At 51.3% G+C, this 7,603-nt stretch overlaps 1 protein-coding gene across 2 annotated transcripts in view; it reads right to left on the reverse strand.

Moving 5' to 3' along the window:
• ST3GAL3 (ST3 beta-galactoside alpha-2,3-sialyltransferase 3) overlaps positions 1 to 7,588 on the reverse strand; it is a 186,752-nt gene extending 179,164 nt beyond the window's left edge. The window contains exon 1 of one of the 2 annotated variants that reach the window (XM_017743508.1): positions 4,842 to 7,588. The gene's annotated coding sequence lies outside the window, so the exon portion shown is untranslated. Of the gene's footprint in view, positions 1 to 3,498; positions 4,346 to 4,841 lie in introns of those variants that run through there. The other variant, XM_017743506.1, reaches the window with a different exon arrangement.
• Positions 7,589 to 7,603: the final 15 nt, after the last annotated feature.

Here is a 7,603-nt window from a genome sequence, read left to right on the forward strand (position 1 = left end):
GCGGCCCTGCCCCGCTCCCCCCTCACGGCCCCTGCCGGGCATCGCTCCTTCTCCAAATACAGGCGCCGCTCCCCAGTCACGCCGTGGCACCTCCAGAGCACTGCGGTTCCTCCAGGCATGGCACTGGGTGACCCCTGCAAGCCCTGCACCCTCTGTGAGGCTCTGCATTGTCATCCCACATCACTGCACCTTCCGCCAGCTGAGGCATCTCAGCTCCTGCCCGGCCGCTGCGCCCCTGCAGTGACACGGCATCGCCCCCCCTCCAGGCACGGCACTGAATGCTCTGCGTCTCCCTTCAAGTGCTGCACTGCCCTACCGCCGAGCACTCCTCCGATGGCCTCTCAGGGCAACGCAGCCCTAGGGTGCTTCCGTCACTGCCCCACGCAGCACCTGTGCCTGCTGCACAGTCCAGCCACTGCCTTCACACCATCCTCCGGCTTCTGCAAACCCTCACAGCATTGCACACCCAAAAAGTCCTGCCCACCTCCTGCACGGCTCTGTACCACCTCCCCGGTGTGGCACAGCCTCCACCACTGGACCACACCAGACTGCACGGACCACGCCGGGCGGCACGGACCCCACCAGCTGCCCTTCCACCGCACAGCACAGCTCACGCCACGCAGACAGTGCAACTTCCACGCACTTCCCGGTATGTTAAAGTCTCCACCTTCTCACTGCACAGCTGCCCTGTGAGCACAGCAGCACTGGGGCCAGCCTGCACCACACTCTTCCCACAGCATTGCCCTTGTTGTTGCTGGTCCCACAGCCTTCTAATGCTCCTTAGGCAGAGGGCAAGTGACAAACTCTAGTTTAAGGCCTCTCAGGGATAGAATGATAAAGGGAAGTTACTAGTCACGAGGACGAAAATAATCTGAAAGGAAAGAAACCATAAGGAATAAACCTGCATTTTCAGTGACCAGCCCAGTGACCCTCCATGAATCACTAATAACAGAAGGGAAACAAAAGGTGATTTTAAGAGAATCTAAGTAGGATCATGTCCAGCATGGTGGCAGCTCCCACTGAGGTGAGCCCAGGTGCCGATACTGAATGGCAGACACTGACTTGAACAGCACAGAGCTGGCTGGCCACTGCCCGAGCCTGCTTCCTGGCAGCTGACAAAAGGCAGAGTGCCTGCTGGTCACAGGGAGCACTGGTGGGAACTCATACAGTCCCACTTTCACAGCCAGAAACCCCACTTCATGCTCTGCACGAATGAAGTCAGTGTGAGCTAGTTGCAAGTGTGGCACCCATGCAGCCAGGTTTCCAGAGCTGCCATGCTTCTCTGCAGAGACAAAAGGGAGACACATGTCACACTCATACGACATCAGGTTTTTTGGATGCCAACAACTTCTAGATATAGCACAGGAGACCAACAGACTCAAGCAAGCACCCAGGTATCATGGCACCAATATCCCCTGAGGAGGTATGTGGAGAGGGGACACGACCACATCCATGCAGCCCTGTCCATCTGTAGGTCTGCCCTCCCAGCTGCTGCCCCACCAACCCCCAGCTCGCAGGGCTGACCTCCTTAGGATGCTCGTTGCGCTCACTCATCTGAGGCAGCTCCCTTCCCTCCAGCTTCATGGCGAGCTGGCTGCCAGGGCTGGCCTGGGCAGCCTCCTCCGATGGCGCCGGCTCTGCTGCTGGGCTCATTTCTTCCAGGAACCGCACCTACTCCTGTGCCACATCATGTCTGGCTGGAGCCCAGTTTTACTTTACATACCTTTGCTTTATGCCTGCTCCTCTCTTCCCCTCTTCATCCCTCCATCTGCGTAAGCTGGGTCTCTTCTCCCTGCCTCAACCAGCCTTGTCCCTGTGACACAGAGCTGCTGCACTGCCTGCTGCCACTGCACCACATCTGCTCCAGCTGTTCCCAAGCTTCACCTAAACTGCCCCCGACCATACCGCATTTGAACCCCGCGGTGTGCAGGCACAGCAGGTGATCTGATTTCAGTGATGAGATAAGCCGGGACCTACAGCACGAAGCCAGATAGTGACAAGTCTGGGGCTCGCTCCTGAGCCCGTGTTTGTCACTCAGGAAACTCTACCCCCGTTATCAGGTGTCAGTGTGCTGGAAAGAGCCCAGGATGAAGTCACCCTTCTTGCCAGCCTGGAAAAAACTCAAAAGGCGAGCGCTCTGTGTCTTGGAAAATCAGGTACCAGCACCTGGCAGCTGTCTGATGGCCATGAGATGAATTAAGGCAATGATTAGTGGAGTGATTTGGTTCAAGTAGCAGGACTTTAGTCTGAACATGTTCCTACTTAGCTTACACATTTCATTCGCAGGCAGATGTCAGGCTGGATGTTGCTAGGAGATAGACAGCAGGGGAATAATTAAGTCTGATTAAATCCTATCATATTGCTGTGCTGCTTTCCAGAATGCTCTGGAGCCTTTCAAAGCCAAACTGACCAAATGATCAGGCAAATGGTCCAGCCCATCCTGCTCAACAAAACCCACTTACAGCAAACCTGCTGAGCCTGTGGCTACCCATGTGTCTGCAGAGCATTTCCTACAGCTGCACTGGCCATGATCTGGGGAAAAAAGGCTCTGGCAGAGGGTGCAGCTGGTGGCTGCATTAGCAGGTAGCACAAGACAGTTAGGGCTGGTCACTGCTTGGAGCAGACAGTGAGGGGTCCCACCCCTGTGTCCCTGCATCCGTGCTGCAGAGACACTCATGTTGGACTAAGCATGACTTGGATATACCAGTGTGACCATAAGCAAAGCTTCCTTCTGCCCTTCTTTTGAAAGGAGCCTGCCTGGGGCATGCCAAAATTGCTCTGCAAATTTCCCTCATGTGCATGATGCTGAGCACCACAAGGCATTCCTACTGAACTGACACTTGCCTGCTTTTTTATTTCATGGTGGCTGAGCCACACACTATATGGGGGGACCTCATAAATAACAGCTACAGGTTCTTTTCCCACCAGTAAATAAAGTTATGCTGTAGCTATCTGCATCAGATGCCAAACACACACATCAGCCTCCAGGCTTCCTTCATAGAGACTTCAAATCTCATTGTGTTTCTTTACCCTATAAAAATTACCATTCTGATACTCACACTGTAATCCTTCTCCCCAAATTAAATGTCATCAAATCAGACCTGATACTAATTAATGCAATATTTTATGATTAATTAGATACCACTATATACCACAGCAAACATCTTTTTCCAGTAATGGCTAGACAGAGATCACCTCTGCTGATGCACAGGCTCGAGGAACACAATCTGGGCTGTAAGACACTTGTAGTTTGTCTTATCTCTCTGACCAAACTTGTTTCATCTCACACACTCATTATGCATTATTCTTAAATGCAGACTCTGAACGTGAACAGACTGTGGAGAACACTTTACATTTCTGGTGCTTTGGCTACTCTAAGAACAGAAATGTTAAACAGCATCAGCACCAGGTCCACACAAAACAAGTTAAACAATCTGAACTTGGCTCAAAAATTCTGCCACCCTCCAGATGTTTTCAACAGCAAAGAATCCCACTTACCACTTTGGGCGCAGGTTAACACCTGGAGCCTGCCCGATCAGCTCCCCAAGTGCTCTGCCTGACTGGAGCAGTTTCCCAGGATCTTCCTCAGATGAAGTGACCCAATGGTCCCTCCTGGCAGGTGGCTGTGCTAGTGCAAGCCCCCAGCCAACACCCTGCTCAGCAGTTCATCTCCTTGCAGTAATTCCAATACGCTAGGTTTGGTTCACTCATAGTTTCCAAGAGAGGAGGTAGGCTTGAATTGAAGACAAGCATTGAAGACTCCCACTTTTCTGGGTCTGTTTCAGAAGTCCCTCACCCTCACGTTTAGAAGAGCATCCCACCTCCCTGTGTCTGGCTTCAGCTTGCAGACATACCATTTTGTTCTGCCTTCTGCTTGATTAAAGAGCCTTTCAGAGCCTGGCATTTTCTCTTTGTGACACTATACATATGCTGCAGGCAAACCCCCTCTCATCCGTCTTTCTGAAAAGCTAAATATACTGAGTCGCTTAATTCTCTTTCTGCTAGGCTTTTCCTCCCACCCTCAAGCCGTTTTTTGTGTTCCTGCTGTATAGAAGCTCTCTGATTTTCCTGAATCCTTTTCAAGATGTAGAATCCCACAATGAGCCTCCCTAATGCTTTGACATAGGGATTTAATCTGCTTTTTCCTATTTTCTCTCTTAAAGGGCTGCATTAGTCCCTTCTACCATAGCATCAGGATAAGCATTCAGGCAAGATTGTCCCAGATCTTTTCCAGACCCCCTGCTGGCAGGTTAGAACCACCTGTATCTCAGCTGCACATCCAGGAACTGATAAATGGAGTTTGGTGGCTGGGGACACCTCCACTTCCACACACCTCCCTCACTTGCTCACTGTCCTAGAATCATGGATGTCATGGTTGCCACATTGGGGGTGGGGGGGGGGGGGGTGGGGGGCTGGGGGTGCTGGTGAGCCGTCCAGAAGCAAATGTCCTGCTCCCAGTAGGTTACTGTGCCATGAAAGAGAGGAGAGCACAGAATCAAGCAGTGGCTGCTGGCATCCAGGCTGGTTTGACAGTCTTGGAAATAATTTACAAAGCCTGTTAATATTTTTCCAAAACTGTTTAGAGTAACAGCACTCACTGTGGAATCTGTGCACTGACTAGTTACTGGGCTGCACACCATGAACACGCAAAGCCTGTTAATATTTTTCCAAGACTGTTTAGAGTAGCACTCACTGTGGAATCTGTGGACTGACTAGTTACTGGGCTGCACACCATGAACACAGCCTCTTAATAGGCTAGGTGAAAGTTCCATCTTTAATTCTACTCCTTAAGAAACCAGCTAAAATAACCTCCCCCCAGCAGCCTCCCCAGTGAAGCATACCTGAGCTCTGGGAGTGAAACAGGGAGTCTTGCTCAGCCCACATGCCATCACTGGATATCACAGTGCATTTCTTCATGCCAGTGCCGCAGGAACCCTGAATGAGCCCAGCTCCAGCCGTGGCCATGCTGCCTCCCCAAAGCCAGGGGTGCTGTCCTTGTCTTTCTGAGATGATTGCTGAATAAACCTGAATTTCAGAGATGGTTAGAACTGTGATGGCTATGAACCTCAATTGGTTCATCCTGAGCTCTCCAGGCTGGCATTACCCCATCCCCTTTCATGCCATAAAAATAGCTGGAAGAGTCAGGCAAGGCAAGCAGTACCATCCAGCCACTGCCTCCTCTCAAATGGGAATGGCAGGAGTGACTCCATCTCACATGCTATCACAGAGAGGAGGGAATTTGGCAAAGCAGTGGTACAAGGAGAGGCTGCAGCTCCCCAAACTAGCTACACTCATACTACAGGCCCAAGTAATTTGCAAACAACTTGATGACTTAATCACAGACTCTCCCAAACACATGTGTTAGTTTTTAATGAATGGTCAGCTGCTAGGAGGCCAGTATAATCTAAAGGGTCAAAGCAATGGGCAGAGAAATGGCAGAGACCCTCAGACTGCCACTGGGTAGGTGAAAGCACAGCTAAGGGCATCCTGAGGCTGTTACACAGGGAAACTCCTCCCTGGGCAAAAGGAAAGTTCTGGCTGTTGAGAGCAGGAGCATCTATAGAGAACACTTTGCCTTCTCCATTGCTCTCAATAATGCTGTAGGATTTTAATTAAGAGTATGTATTATAAAGAATTAATAAGACTCAAGTAGATTAACAACTACATGTATTAACAGCTACATTCTGAGATCTGTCAGTGAGCTAAGACTTAATGGGGAGACATCAACAACAGGAAGCGTACCTAGACCCCAGTGACCCCTGGTCCAGTGCCATTTAATAGGTCTTAATATCAATTGTCTAGATGACAAGATGAAGGCTTACATTTGGGGCTGATAAAACACTGAACAGGCTGCTGGCTGCTACAGCATGAGCTGAATGGCCTGGGAAAATGATCACAGCCCACAGCACAGTGGTGGGCTGTAAAGGAAGGCTCTTGGGAATGGAGAGGACAGGCTTTACCGCAGGGTGGACAATCTCCCTGAAAGCAGGGCTGGGAGGTAGAATTAAGGAAAAAAGCTGAAAAAGAGCTGTCCCCACACATGACTGCTGCTATGAGCCTGCAGCACAGCACCTTGGCTGTGAGAGCCATGAGTCAGAGGGGCACGGAGGTGATTTCCAAGCAGAGCTACAGCTCTGGCAAAGCCAACTTGATGTCTGGTCCAGCTCTCCAAACTTCAGAACAGGCACAGAAATCCTGAGGAGCAGCAACACCACCACAAAAAAAGGAGCTAAGGGCTGGAAATGTGGCAAATATGGCTCCGTAGGATGTGAGGAGTGCAAGCTACTTAACAGCCCCAGGAGTGGTCTCCTCACTGCCAGAGGGAATGGAGCACCGGTATGGGCAGAAGGAAGTGCAAGAGCCAAAGGTGAGACACTGAAGATGGGAAAAACTCAAGCCTGAAATTAAGTACAGCATGGTCACCAACGGCTGCAGGGGCAGCCATCCTCACCATGCAGCAGCTTGCAAAGTAAGTTTAGATCTCAACTAGATCTCAACAAGTTTAAGGTCTCAGCTTTAATTTTTTGACATCTGTGGCTCAGGCATGAGGAGATACTGCATGGATGTGCTTTCTGTTTTGCCCTGACCTGTATGCACCCCTCCTGATCTCCTGTCCAAACAGCTACAGCAGCAAAAAAGAGGCCAGGACTGATTCCTGCATGCCAGAGAAGGCAGTGGGGAAGGTGCAGAAGGCTCTGCCTGAGGACAGCCTTGTTCACCTGCTCTTCCAGCTCATGCACATGTCTTTCTAAAAACAGGTACAACAGCCTGAGCTGGCTCTGTGGCATTACACTACCTGCAGCAGTGCTCATTTCCAGCCTGGAGCTTCAGTACTTAATTACTTGCACCAGAGCAATCCCTTGTGCACCTTCAGCTGGCCTGCTGTGGTGATGGGGCCACTGGCCATGGGCTCCTCTTTTCATTCTGTTCAACCTCAACCTTCTCTCCATTGCTGCCTGATGCCTGCAACCTCTGAACCCAAGTAATGCAGCAGCAACCTTCATACAACACAGCAACCAGCTCCGTAAGTCATACTTATCTCTCCCCTACATGCCCAAGTGAGTCGATGCCAAAACCCACAGCATAAGCACAGCAGCACAAGTGCCCGAGTTCAGGTTTACAAACCTTCCCCATTTGTGTCACTCTGATCTCTTCCCCTTGTGCCCAGAGGAAATGGTCAGCACTGCTGCCTCTGGTAAGCAACTCCCAGGGCATTGGCTGCAGAGCCACAGGCTGCACTCCTGTGTGGGTGATTTCCCCTCTCAATACCCCGTAATGCACCAAGGGACATCAACACCTCCCAGGGTGCAGGGCCATGTGCCCAGAGAGATGCTCTTGACAGCATCCCACCTCCTACTCATCTGAGACCAGGGCAAGCATGATGCTTAGTAAAGGGATCAAGGAGACGGGAAGGAGCACAAGGGCAGGGGGCAAGGAGAGGCAGGAGGAAGGGAAAGCACCAGGCACCTCAAATGTTGCCAGTCACTGGAAGGTGGTGGGAGGAGATGCTGGTGCTGCTGGTGGAGGTGCTTCACCGTTGGTCATGAGAATGGCTGCCTGGCTGGGGGCACCAGGCTGGCAGGGTAGCTGCCAGCTGAGGTAG

The sequence above is a fragment of the Corvus brachyrhynchos genome, unplaced genomic scaffold (genome assembly GCF_000691975.1).
Source record: "Corvus brachyrhynchos isolate BGI_N302 unplaced genomic scaffold, ASM69197v1 scaffold48, whole genome shotgun sequence".
Lineage (NCBI taxonomy): Eukaryota > Metazoa > Chordata > Aves > Passeriformes > Corvidae > Corvus > Corvus brachyrhynchos.